The sequence below is a fragment of the Lissotriton helveticus genome, chromosome 4_1 (genome assembly GCF_964261635.1).
Source record: "Lissotriton helveticus chromosome 4_1, aLisHel1.1, whole genome shotgun sequence".
Taxonomy (NCBI): Eukaryota; Metazoa; Chordata; class Amphibia; order Caudata; family Salamandridae; genus Lissotriton; species Lissotriton helveticus.
In genome coordinates, this window is record NC_136063.1 from 1,672,549,601 (window position 1) to 1,672,563,629 (window position 14,029).

Below are 14,029 nucleotides of genomic sequence, written 5' to 3' on the forward strand. Positions count from 1 at the left end.
AATATGCAAAAGTTGAACAGAATAGAAAAGTAATAACATTCTGTTGGTCTTTGACTGTAGAACATTAAAAACTTTAAAATGTTCACATTGCTGCAGCAATTTGCTCCCTTGTTACATGGGAGGTTTCATGGTGTAAGGTTTAGCACTTTGGACTTTGAATCCAAGGATCCGAGTTCAAATCTCGGTGGGACCACTTTCATGACTGTTGATCAAATCTTTTTCTGTCAAGTGTATTCATAAATATCACAAATCTAACACGGGTAGAGTGAAACATTAATTTATTGATTGTATTCTGAAAGTCTATTCGAAGTGAGCAAATGATAGAACTTTTAGAAAACATGGAAATTAAATGGCTCAAAATAATGAGACATTTTGCGAGCTGACTCTGTTTTCTCAAACTCATCACAGGGGGCTGATGCAAGATATTACTTTCTTAAATATTACTGTTATTGATAAGGGGAAGATGGAACTTTTTAATTGGAAATCCTTCATTAAAACAAAACTTGAGGAATCAAATTGTGTATTATGGGGACAGAAGATATGACGTTTTGAATAACAATCATGAAATTCAGACACACATATATTTACACTCTGATTTTCTAAAGTAAATCCATAACCATAAAGTAAAATCTTTCGAAAGACGTGTCAAAGGTAATAATCTGAATTTCTCTTTCAAAGAAATTCACAATTAAATGCACTGTGTAAGTCAAGCATGTTGTCATATAAGAAATCAGCAAAAATTAACTATCTCATTACTGGTCATATAGATGAGAGAGGAAATGAACCTAACGTTTAAATTGTGGATGGGAAACAACAGTTTTTAGTTTTCAGCTTCAATAAATATGTTTATGAATAATTGATTTCTGTATATAGTCTTATCGCTATCTAGACGGATATAGCTATGTATACATAGATGCATACTTATACGTTGATAAATATCAGTATAAAACATTGACGTTATGTTTTTCCAAGTCCAAATTCTAAGAAATGGGTGAAATAGTAAATCTCATAATTCAAGTAGGTCCCACCGAGATTTGTACTCGGATCGCTGGATTCAGAGTCCAGGATGCTAACCATTAGACCATGTAACCGTCCCATACATGAGTCATTTTTCCCTTGAGACAAAAGAGAGCGCATTAGTGCGGGGGCATTTCTTACATTGATGAAAGGATATCTCTGTTGAATGCTCATAGTGTAAAGAGCTATAATGTGATTTGATTCTGTTCAGATACATTCTCCATAACAGTGTTAAATATGCACACGTTTATCAAGATAGGCAAGTTATATCATAATGATCATCTTTGACTGTATCATATTAAAACATTTTACATTTCCAAACTAATACACCCATTTCTTTGTCTCTCACATGGGCTGCGCCAAAGAGCAATGATTGGCACTTTGGACTTTGCATGCAAAGGTACCAGTCCAAATCTTGGGGGTACTATTTTATTACTCTTGACCTTTTCCATTTCTGTCATCTTTGTTTATTGATAGCTCAAATCCAACACCAGTAGGTTGAAAGAGACAATTATTGATTCCTTTCAAAACGTCCATCAGCTTGAACAAGTTACAGAAATACAAACATTATAATACGTTTACATCACATTCCTACACAAAATAGTGTGGCATTAAGAAATCCTATCCTGTTTTTCTGAAATGCATTTCAGAGGCCTGATTCCCAGCATCCCTTTTTGAAGCTTTCTGCGCTATTGATAAGGCGAATTTAGCACATTTTGAAAGAGAAGTGTTCTTAAATCAAACCTAGAGAACCACAATGACGGTATCATTCAGATAGTACAAATGTTTTTTGTATATTAGTATGGAAATTGTGAAATAAAACGTTTTTCATGCTGATTTTCAACAGTCGATCTGCAATCATGAAACATAAGCTTTTGCTTGGAGGCCTCACAGGTACTGATCTAATTTTCTCTTTTAAGATTATTCACAAATCATATGATATGCTTTGTATAAATCAACTATATTGTTAGATAAAAATTGAGTAAAAAGTGAGTATCTCAATTTCATGACATATAGAAGAGTAAGGAGAAGAAGCTCATGTTTCAAATGTGGAGAGGCAACAACTTTTCATTATTTTCACCTCCACTAATTATATGCATTTTTATAATGTATGTGTTTATGTTGTCCTATAAATATACAGAGACATATAGCAAGATATAGGGAGATACATACGTGTAAAGTGGATATGTACAAGTTTATAAGTAAATGAGATGTTTTTCCAATTAATAATTCTAAGAACTGAATGGAAAAGAAAATCGTAAAGTTTAGATAAGTCCCACTGTGATTTGTACTCAGATCCCGGTTTTCAGAGTCTAGAGTGCTAAGCATGATACCATCAACCCACCTGTACCAGGTTGAGCTTTTCATTTTGAGAGAAGAGATTGCATTCACGGGGGAATCTTATCTTTTATTGCAAAATCGTATCTCACATAAAAAGTACTGTTCAACAAGGTGATAGCGTTACTTGAGTCCTCTGGGCAACATCCTTCCCTAACATAGTTCAATATGCAAAAGTTGAACAGAATAGAAAAGTAATAACATTCTGTTGGTCTTTGACTGTAGAACATTAAAAACTTTGAAATGTTCACATTGCTGCAGCAATTTGCTCCCTTGTTACATGGGAGGTTCCATGGTGTAATGGTTAGCACTTTGGACTTTGAATCCAAGGATCCGAGTTCAAATCTCGGTGGGACCACTTTCATGACTGTTGATCAAATCTTTTTCTGTCAAGTGTATTCATAAACATCACAAATCTAACACGGGTAGAGTGAAACATTAATTTATTGATTGTATTCTGAAAGTCTATTCGAAGTGAGCAAATGATAGAACTTTTAGAAAACATGGAAATTAAATGGCTCAAAATAATGAGACATTTTGCGAGCTGACTCTGTTTTCTCAAACTCATCACAGGGGGCTGATGCAAGATATTACTTTCTTAAATCTTACTGTTATTGATAAGGGGAAGATGGAACTTTTTAATTGGAAATCCTTCATTAAAACAAAACTTGAGGAATCAAATTGTGTATTATGGGGACAGAAGATATGACGTTTTGAATAACAATCGTGAAATTCAGACACACGTATATTTACACTCTGATTTTCTAAAGTAAATCCATAACCATAAGGTAAAATCTTTCGAAAGACGTGTCAAAGGTAATAATCTGAATTTCTCTATCAAAGAAATTCACAATTAAATGCACTGTGTAAGTCAAGCATGTTGTCATATAAGAAATCAGCAAAAATTAACTATCTCATTACTGGTCATATAGATGAGAGAGGAAATGAACCTAACGTTTAAATTGTGGATGGGAAACAACAGTTTTTATTTTTCAGCTTCAATACATATGTTTATGAATAATTGATTTCTTTATATAGTCTTATCGCTATCTAGACGGATATAGCTATGTATACATAGATGCATACTTATACGTTGATAAGTATCAGTATAAAACATTGACGTTATGTTTTTCCAAGACCAAATTCTAAGAAATGGGTGAAATAGTAAATCTCATAATTCAAGCAGGTCCCACCGAGATTTGAACTCGGATCGCTGGATTCAGAGTCCAGAGTGCTAACCATTACACCATGGAACCCTCCCATACATGAGTCATTTTTCCATTGAGACAAAAGAGAGCGCATTAGTGCAGGGGCATTTCTTACATTGATGAAACGATATCTCTGTTGAATGCTCATAGTGTAAATAGCTATAATGTGATTTGATTCTGTTCAGATACATTCTCCATAACAGTGTTAAGTATGCAAACGTTTATCAGGATAGGCAAGTTATATCATAATCATCATCTTTGACTGTAACATATTAAAACATTTTACATTTCCAAACTAATACACCCATTTCTTTGTCTCTCACATGGGCTGCGCCAAAGAGCAATGATTGGCACGTTAAACTTTGCATGCAAAGGTACCAGTCCAAATCTTGGGGGTACTATTTTATTACTCTTGACCTTTTCCATTTCTGTCATCTTTGTTTATTGATAGCTCAAATCCAACACCAGTAGGTTGAAAGAGACAATTATTGATTCCTTTCAAAACGTCCATCAGCTTGAACAAGTTACAGAAATACAAACATTATAATACGTTTACATCACATTCCTACACAAAATAGTGTGGCATTAAGAAATCCTATCCTGTTTTTCTGAAATGCATTTCAGAGGCCTGATTCCCAGCATCCCTTTTTGAAGCTTTCTGCGCTATTGATAAGGCGAATTTAGCACATTTTGAAAGAGAAGTGTTCTTAAATCAAACCTAGAGAACCACAATGACGGTATCATTCAGATAGTACAAATGTTTTTTGTATATTAGTATGGAAATTGTGAAATAAAACGTTTTTCATGCTGATTTTCAACAGTCGATCTGCAATCGTGAAACATAAGCTTTTGCTTGGAGGCCTCACAGGTACTGATCTAATTTTCTCTTTTAAGATTATGCACAAATCATATGATATGCTTTGTATAAATCAACTATATTGTTAGATCAAAATTGCGTAAAAAGTGAGTATCTCAATTTCATGACATATAGAAGAGTAAGGAGAAGAAGCTCATGTTTCAAATGTGGAGAGGCAACAACTTTTCATTATTTTCACCTCCACTAATTATATGCATTTTTATAATGTATGTGTTTATGTTGTCCTATAAATATACAGAGACATATAGCAAGATATAGGGAGATACATACGTGTATAGTGGATATGTACAAGTTTATAAGTAAATGAGATGTTTTTCCAATTAATAATTCTAAGAACTGAATGGAAAAGAAAATCGTAAAGTTTAGATAAGTCCCACTGTGATTTGTACTCAGATCCCGGTTTTCAGAGTCTAGAGTGCTAAGCATGATACCATCAAACCACCTGTACCAGGTTGAGCTTTTCATTTTGAGAGAAGAGATTGCATTCACGGGGGAATCTTATATTTTATTGCAAAATCGTATCTCACATAAAAAGTACTGTTCAACAAGGTGATAGCGTTACTTGAGTCCTCTGGGCAACATCCTTCCCTAACATAGTTCAATATGCAAAAGTTGAACAGAATAGAAAAGTAATAACATTCTGTTGGTCTTTGACTGTAGAACATTAAAAACTTTGAAATGTTCACATTGCTGCAGCAATTTGCTCCCTTGTTACATGGGAGGTTCCATGGTGTAATGGTTAGCACTTTGGACTTTGAATCCAAGGATCCGAGTTCAAATCTCGGTGGGACCACTTTCATGACTGTTGATCAAATCTTTTTCTGTCAAGTGTATTCATAAATATCACAAATCTAACACGGGTAGAGTGAAACATTAATTTATTGATTGTATTCTGAAAGTCTATTCGAAGTGAGCAAATGATAGAACTTTTAGAAAACATGGAAATTAAATGGCTCAAAATAATGAGACATTTTGCGAGCTGACTGTTTTCTCAAACTCATCACAGGGGGCTGATGCAAGATATTACTTTCTTAAATATTACTGTTATTGATAAGGGGAAGATGGAACTTTTTAATTGGAAATCCTTCATTAAAACAAAACTTGAGGAATCAAATTGTGTATTATGGGGACAGAAGATATGACGTTTTGAATAACAATCGTGAAATTCAGACACACATATATTTACACTCTGATTTTCTAAAGTAAATCCATAACCATAAGGTAAAATCTTTCGAAAGACGTGTCAAAGGTAATAATCTGAATTTCTCTTTCAAAGAAATTCACAATTAAATGCACTGTGTAAGTCAAGCATGTTGTCATATAAGAAATCAGCAAAAATTAACTATCTCATTACTGGTCATATAGATGAGAGAGGAAATGAACCTAACGTTTAAATTGTGGATGGGAAACAACAGTTTTTAGTTTTCAGCTTCAATACATATGTTTATGAATAATTGATTTCTGTATATAGTCTTATCGCTATCTAGACGGATATAGCTATGTATACATAGATGCATACTTATACGTTGATAAATATCAGTATAAAACATTGACGTTATGTTTTTCCAAGTCCAAATTCTAAGAAATGGGTGAAATAGTAAATCTCATAATTCAAGTAGGTCCCACCGAGATTTGAACTCGGATCGCTGGATTCAGAGTCCAGGATGCTAACCATTAGACCATGGAACCCTCCCATACATGAGTCATTTTTCCATTGAGACAAAAGAGAGCGCATTAGTGCGGGGGCATTTCTTACATTGATGAAAGGATATCTCTGTTGAATGCTCATAGTGTAAAGAGCTATAATGTGATTTGATTCTGTTCAGATACATTCTCCATAACAGTGTTAAATATGCACACGTTTATCAAGATAGGCAAGTTATATCATAATGATCATCTTTGACTGTATCATATTAAAACATTTTACATTTCCAAACTAATACACCCATTTCTTTGTCTCTCACATGGGCTGCGCCAAAGAGCAATGATTGGCACTTTGGACTTTGCATGCAAAGGTACCAGTCCAAATCTTGGGGGTACTATTTTATTACTCTTGACCTTTTCCATTTCTGTCATCTTTGTTTATTGATAGCTCAAATCCAACACCAGTAGGTTGAAAGAGACAATTATTGATTCCTTTCAAAACGTCCATCAGCTTGAACAAGTTACAGAAATACAAACATTATAATACGTTTACATCACATTCCTACACGAAATAGTGTGGCATTAAGAAATCCTATCCTGTTTTTCTGAAATGCATTTCAGAGGCCTGATTCCCAGCATCCCTTTTTGAAGCTTTCTGCGCTATTGATAAGGCGAATTTAGCACATTTTGAAAGAGAAGTGTTCTTAAATCAAACCTAGAGAACCACAATGACGGTATCATTCAGATAGTACAAATGTTTTTTGTATATTAGTATGGAAATTGTGAAATAAAACGTTTTTCATGCTGATTTTCAACAGTCGATCTGCAATCGTGAAACATAAGCTTTTGCTTGGAGGCCTCACAGGTACTGATCTAATTTTCTCTTTTAAGATTATTCACAAATCATATGATATGCTTTGTATAAATCAACTATATTGTTAGATCAAAATTGAGTAAAAAGTGACTATCTCAATTTCATGACATATAGAAGAGTAAGGAGAAGAAGCTCATGTTTCAAATGTGGAGAGGCAACAACTTTTCATTATTTTCACCTCTACTAATTATATGCATTTTTATAATGTATGTGTTTATGTTGTCCTATAAATATACAGAGACATATAGCAAGATATAGGGAGATACATACGTGTAAAGTGGATATGTACAAGTTTATAAGTAAATGTGATGTTTTTCCAATTAATAATTCTAAGAACTGAATGGAAAAGAAAATCGTAAAGTTTAGATAAGTCCCACTGTGATTTGTACTCAGATCCCGGTTTTCAGAGTCTAGAGTGCTAAGCATGATACCATCAAACCACCTGTACCAGGTTGAGCTTTTCATTTTGAGAGAAGAGATTGCATTCACGGGGGAATCTTATATTTTATTGCAAAATCGTATCTCACATAAAAAGTACTGTTCAACAGAGTGATAGCGTTACTTGAGTCCTCTGGGCAACATCCTTCCCTAACATAGTTCAATATGCAAAAGTTGAACAGAATAGAAAAGTAATAACATTCTGTTGGTCTTTGACTGTAGAACATTAAAAACTTTGAAATGTTCACATTGCTGCAGCAATTTGCTCCCTTGTTACATGGGAGGTTCCATGGTGTAAGGGTTAGCACTTTGGACTTTGAATCCAAGGATCCGAGTTCAAATCTCGGTGGGACCACTTTCATGACTGTTGATCAAATCTTTTTCTGTCAAGTGTATTCATAAATATCACAAATCTAACACGGGTAGAGTGAAACATTAATTTATTGATTGTATTCTGAAAGTCTATTCGAAGTGAGCAAATGATAGAACTTTTAGAAAACATGGAAATTAAATGGCTCAAAATAATGAGACATTTTGCGAGCTGACTCTGTTTTCTCAAACTCATCACAGGGGGCTGATGCAAGATATTACTTTCTTAAATCTTACTGTTATTGATAAGGGGAAGATGGAACTTTTTAATTGGAAATCCTTCATTAAAACAAAACTTGAGGAATCAAATTGTGTATTATGGGGACAGAAGATATGACGTTTTGAATAACAATCATGAAATTCAGACACACATATATTTACACTCTGATTTTCTAAAGTAAATCCATAACCATAAAGTAAAATCTTTCGAAAGACGTGTCAAAGGTAATAATCTGAATTTCTCTTTCAAAGAAATTCACAATTAAATGCACTGTGTAAGTCAAGCATGTTGTCATATAAGAAATCAGCAAAAATTAACTATCTCATTACTGGTCATATAGATGAGAGAGGAAATGAACCTAACGTTTAAATTGTGGATGGGAAACAACAGTTTTTAGTTTTCAGCTTCAATAAATATGTTTATGAATAATTGATTTCTGTATATAGTCTTATCGCTATCTAGACGGATATAGCTATGTATACATAGATGCATACTTATACGTTGATAAATATCAGTATAAAACATTGACGTTATGTTTTTCCAAGTCCAAATTCTAAGAAATGGGTGAAATAGTAAATCTCATAATTCAAGTAGGTCCCACCGAGATTTGAACTCGGATCGCTGGATTCAGAGTCCAGGATGCTAACCATTAGACCATGGAACCCTCCCATACATGAGTCATTTTTCCCTTGAGACAAAAGAGAGCGCATTAGTGCGGGGGCATTTCTTACATTGATGAAAGGATATCTCTGTTGAATGCTCATAGTGTAAAGAGCTATAATGTGATTTGATTCTGTTCAGATACATTCTCCATAACAGTGTTAAATATGCACACGTTTATCAAGATAGGCAAGTTATATCATAATGATCATCTTTGACTGTATCATATTAAAACATTTTACATTTCCAAACTAATACACCCATTTCTTTGTCTCTCACATGGGCTGCGCCAAAGAGCAATGATTGGCACTTTGGACTTTGCATGCAAAGGTACCAGTCCAAATCTTGGGGGTACTATTTTATTACTCTTGACCTTTTCCATTTCTGTCATCTTTGTTTATTGATAGCTCAAATCCAACACCAGTAGGTTGAAAGAGACAATTATTGATTCCTTTCAAAACGTCCATCAGCTTGAACAAGTTACAGAAATACAAACATTATAATACGTTTACATCACATTCCTACACAAAATAGTGTGGCATTAAGAAATCCTATCCTGTTTTTCTGAAATGCATTTCAGAGGCCTGATTCCCAGCATCCCTTTTTGAAGCTTTCTGCGCTATTGATAAGGCGAATTTAGCACATTTTGAAAGAGAAGTGTCTTAAATCAAACCTAGAGAACCACAATGACGGTATCATTCAGATAGTACAAATGTTTTTTGTATATTAGTATGGAAATTGTGAAATAAAATGTTTTTCATGCTGATTTTCAACAGTCGATCTGCAATCGTGAAACATAAGCTTTTGCTTGGAGGCCTCACAGGTACTGATCTAATTTTCTCTTTTAAGATTATTCACAAATCATATGATATGCTTTATATAAATCAACTATATTGTTAGATCAAAATTGAGTAAAAAGTGAGTATCTCAATTTCATGACATATAGAAGAGTAAGGAGAAGAAGCTCATGTTTCAAATGTGGAGAGGCAACAACTTTTCATTATTTTCACCTCCACTAATTATATGCATTTTTATAATGTATGTGTTTATGTTGTCCTATAAATATACAGAGACATATAGCAAGATATAGGGAGATACATACGTGTAAAGTGGATATGTACAAGTTTATAAGTAAATGAGATGTTTTTCCAATTAATAATTCTAAGAACTGAATGGAAAAGAAAATCGTAAAGTTTAGATAAGTCCCACTGTGATTTGTACTCAGATCCCGGTTTTCAGAGTCTAGAGTGCTAAGCATGATACCATCAAACCACCTGTACCAGGTTGAGCTTTTCATTTTGAGAGAAGAGATTGCATTCACGGGGGAATCTTATATTTTATTGCAAAATCGTATCTCACATAAAAAGTACTGTTCAACAAGGTGATAGCGTTACTTGAGTCCTCTGGGCAACATCCTTCCCTAACATAGTTCAATATGCAAAAGTTGAACAGAATAGAAAAGTAATAACATTCTGTTGGTCTTTGACTGTAGAACATTAAAAACTTTGAAATGTTCACATTGCTGCAGCAATTTGCTCCCTTGTTACATGGGAGGTTCCATGGTGTAAGGGTTAGCACTTTGGACTTTGAATCCAAGGATCCGAGTTCAAATCTCGGTGGGACCACTTTCATGACTGTTGATCAAATCTTTTTCTGTCAAGTGTATTCATAAATATCACAAATCTAACACGGGTAGAGTGAAACATTAATTTATTGATTGTATTCTGAAAGTCTATTCGAAGTGAGCAAATGATAGAACTTTTAGAAAACATGGAAATTAAATGGCTCAAAATAATGAGACATTTTGCGAGCTGACTGTTTTCTCAAACTCATCACAGGGGGCTGATGCAAGATATTACTTTCTTAAATCTTACTGTTATTGATAAGGGGAAGATGGAACTTTTTAATTGGAAATCCTTCATTAAAACAAAACTTGAGGAATCAAATTGTGTATTATGGGGACAGAAGATATGACGTTTTGAATAACAATGATGAAATTTAGACACACATATATTTACACTCTGATTTTCTAAAGTAAATCCATAACCATAAAGTAAAATCTTTCGAAAGACGTGTCAAAGGTAATAATCTGAATTTCTCTTTCAAAGAAATTCACAATTAAATGCACTGTGTAAGTCAAGCATGTTGTCATATAAGAAATCAGCAAAAATTAACTATCTCATTACTGGTCATATAGATGAGAGAGGAAATGAACCTAACGTTTAAATTGTGGATGGGAAACAACAGTTTTTAGTTTTCAGCTTCAATACATATGTTTATGAATAATTGATTTCTGTATATAGTCTTATCGCTATCTAGACGGATATAGCTATGTATACATAGATGCATACTTATACGTTGATAAATATCAGTATAAAACATTGACGTTATGTTTTTCCAAGTCCAAATTCTAAGAAATGGGTGAAATAGTAAATCTCATAATTCAAGTAGGTCCCACCGAGATTTGAACTCGGATCGCTGGATTCAGAGTCCAGGATGCTAACCATTAGACCATGGAACCCTCCCATACATGAGTCATTTTTCCATTGAGACAAAAGAGAGCGCATTAGTGCGGGGGCATTTCTTACATTGATGAAAGGATATCTCTGTTGAATGCTCATAGTGTAAAGAGCTATAATGTGATTTGATTCTGTTCAGATACATTCTCCATAACAGTGTTAAATATGCACACGTTTATCAAGATAGGCAAGTTATATCATAATGATCATCTTTGACTGTATCATATTAAAACATTTTACATTTCCAAACTAATACACCCATTTCTTTGTCTCTCACATGGGCTGCGCCAAAGAGCAATGATTGGCACTTTGGACTTTGCATGCAAAGGTACCAGTCCAAATCTTGGGGGTACTATTTTATTACTCTTGACCTTTTCCATTTCTGTCATCTTTGTTTATTGATAGCTCAAATCCAACACCAGTAGGTTGAAAGAGACAATTATTGATTCCTTTCAAAACGTCCATCAGCTTGAACAAGTTACAGAAATACAAACATTATAATACGTTTACATCACATTCCTACACGAAATAGTGTGGCATTAAGAAATCCTATCCTGTTTTTCTGAAATGCATTTCAGAGGCCTGATTCCCAGCATCCCTTTTTGAAGCTTTCTGCGCTATTGATAAGGCGAATTTAGCACATTTTGAAAGAGAAGTGTTCTTAAATCAAACCTAGAGAACCACAATGACGGTATCATTCAGATAGTACAAATGTTTTTTGTATATTAGTATGGAAATTGTGAAATAAAACGTTTTTCATGCTGATTTTCAACAGTCGATCTGCAATCGTGAAACATAAGCTTTTGCTTGGAGGCCTCACAGGTACTGATCTAATTTTCTCTTTTAAGATTATTCACAAATCATATGATATGCTTTATATAAATCAACTATATTGTTAGATCAAAATTGAGTAAAAAGTGAGTATCTCAATTTCATGACATATAGAAGAGTAAGGAGAAGAAGCTCATGTTTCAAATGTGGAGATGCAACAACTTTTCATTATTTTCACCTCCACTAATTATATGCATTTTTATAATGTATGTGTTTATGTTGTCCTATAAATATACAGAGACATATAGCAAGATATAGGGAGATACATACGTGTAAAGTGGATATGTACAAGTTTATAAGTAAATGAGATGTTTTTCCAATTAATAATTCTAAGAACTGAATGGAAAAGAAAATCGTAAAGTTTAGATAAGTCCCACTGTGATTTGTACTCAGATCCCGGTTTTCAGAGTCTAGAGTGCTAAGCATGATACCATCAAACCACCTGTACCAGGTTGAGCTTTTCATTTTGAGAGAAGAGATTGCATTCACGGGGGAATCTTATATTTTATTGCAAAATCGTATCTCACATAAAAAGTACTGTTCAACAAGGTGATAGCGTTACTTGAGTCCTCTGGGCAACATCCTTCCCTAACATAGTTCAATATGCAAAAGTTGAACAGAATAGAAAAGTAATAACATTCTGTTGGTCTTTGACTGTAGAACATTAAAAACTTTGAAATGTTCACATTGCTGCAGCAATTTGCTCCCTTGTTACATGGGAGGTTCCATGGTGTAAGGGTTAGCACTTTGGACTTTGAATCCAAGGATCCGAGTTCAAATCTCGGTGGGACCACTTTCATGACTGTTGATCAAATCTTTTTCTGTCAAGTGTATTCATAAATATCACAAATCTAACACGGGTAGAGTGAAACATTAATTTATTGATTGTATTCTGAAAGTCTATTCGAAGTGAGCAAATGATAGAACTTTTAGAAAACATGGAAATTAAATGGCTCAAAATAATGAGACATTTTGCGAGCTGACTCTGTTTTCTCAAACTCATCACAGGGGGCTGATGCAAGATATTACTTTCTTAAATCTTACTGTTATTGATAAGGGGAAGATGGAACTTTTTAATTGGAAATCCTTCATTAAAACAAAACTTGAGGAATCAAATTGTGTATTATGGGGACAGAAGATATGACGTTTTGAATAACAATCATGAAATTCAGACACACATATATTTACACTCTGATTTTCTAAAGTAAATCCATAACCATAAAGTAAAATCTTTCGAAAGACGTGTCAAAGGTAATAATCTGAATTTCTCTTTCAAAGAAATTCACAATTAAATGCACTGTGTAAGTCAAGCATGTTGTCATATAAGAAATCAGCAAAAATTAACTATCTCATTACTGGTCATATAGATGAGAGAGGAAATGAACCTAACGTTTAAATTGTGGATGGGAAACAACAGTTTTTAGTTTTCAGCTTCAATAAATATGTTTATGAATAATTGATTTCTGTATATAGTCTTATCGCTATCTAGACGGATATAGCTATGTATACATAGATGCATACTTATACGTTGATAAATATCAGTATAAAACATTGACGTTATGTTTTTCCAAGTCCAAATTCTAAGAAATGGGTGAAATAGTAAATCTCATAATTCAAGTAGGTCCCACCGAGATTTGAACTCGGATCGCTGGATTCAGAGTCCAGGATGCTAACCATTAGACCATGGAACCCTCCCATACATGAGTCATTTTTCCCTTGAGACAAAAGAGAGCGCATTAGTGCGGGGGCATTTCTTACATTGATGAAAGGATATCTCTGTTGAATGCTCATAGTGTAAAGAGCTATAATGTGATTTGATTCTGTTCAGATACATTCTCCATAACAGTGTTAAATATGCACACGTTTATCAAGATAGGCAAGTTATATCATAATGATCATCTTTGACTGTATCATATTAAAACATTTTACATTTCCAAACTAATACACCCATTTCTTTGTCTCTCACATGGGCTGCGCCAAAGAGCAATGATTGGCACTTTGGACTTTGCATGCAAAGGTACCAGTCCAAATCTT

At 33.9% G+C, this 14,029-nt stretch overlaps 7 non-coding genes across 7 annotated transcripts; 6 read left to right on the top strand and 1 right to left on the bottom strand.

Moving 5' to 3' along the window:
* Positions 1-121: 121 nt before the first annotated feature.
* TRNAQ-UUG (transfer RNA glutamine (anticodon UUG)) lies at positions 122-193 on the top strand. The gene has a single exon. It is a non-coding gene; the product is annotated as a tRNA-Gln (tRNA).
* Positions 194-2,641: 2,448 nt separating this feature from the next.
* TRNAQ-UUG (transfer RNA glutamine (anticodon UUG)) lies at positions 2,642-2,713 on the top strand. The gene has a single exon. It is a non-coding gene; the product is annotated as a tRNA-Gln (tRNA).
* Positions 2,714-3,539: 826 nt separating this feature from the next.
* Positions 3,540-3,611, bottom strand: TRNAQ-CUG (transfer RNA glutamine (anticodon CUG)). Its single transcript has one exon. It is a non-coding gene; the product is annotated as a tRNA-Gln (tRNA).
* A 1,550-nt stretch (positions 3,612-5,161) lies between these two features.
* Positions 5,162-5,233, top strand: TRNAQ-UUG (transfer RNA glutamine (anticodon UUG)). Its single transcript has one exon. It is a non-coding gene; the product is annotated as a tRNA-Gln (tRNA).
* Positions 5,234-7,679: 2,446 nt separating this feature from the next.
* TRNAQ-UUG (transfer RNA glutamine (anticodon UUG)) lies at positions 7,680-7,751 on the top strand. The gene has a single exon. It is a non-coding gene; the product is annotated as a tRNA-Gln (tRNA).
* A 2,447-nt stretch (positions 7,752-10,198) lies between these two features.
* Positions 10,199-10,270, top strand: TRNAQ-UUG (transfer RNA glutamine (anticodon UUG)). The gene has a single exon. It is a non-coding gene; the product is annotated as a tRNA-Gln (tRNA).
* Positions 10,271-12,716: 2,446 nt separating this feature from the next.
* Positions 12,717-12,788, top strand: TRNAQ-UUG (transfer RNA glutamine (anticodon UUG)). The gene has a single exon. It is a non-coding gene; the product is annotated as a tRNA-Gln (tRNA).
* The last annotated feature ends 1,241 nt before the right edge of the window (positions 12,789-14,029 follow it).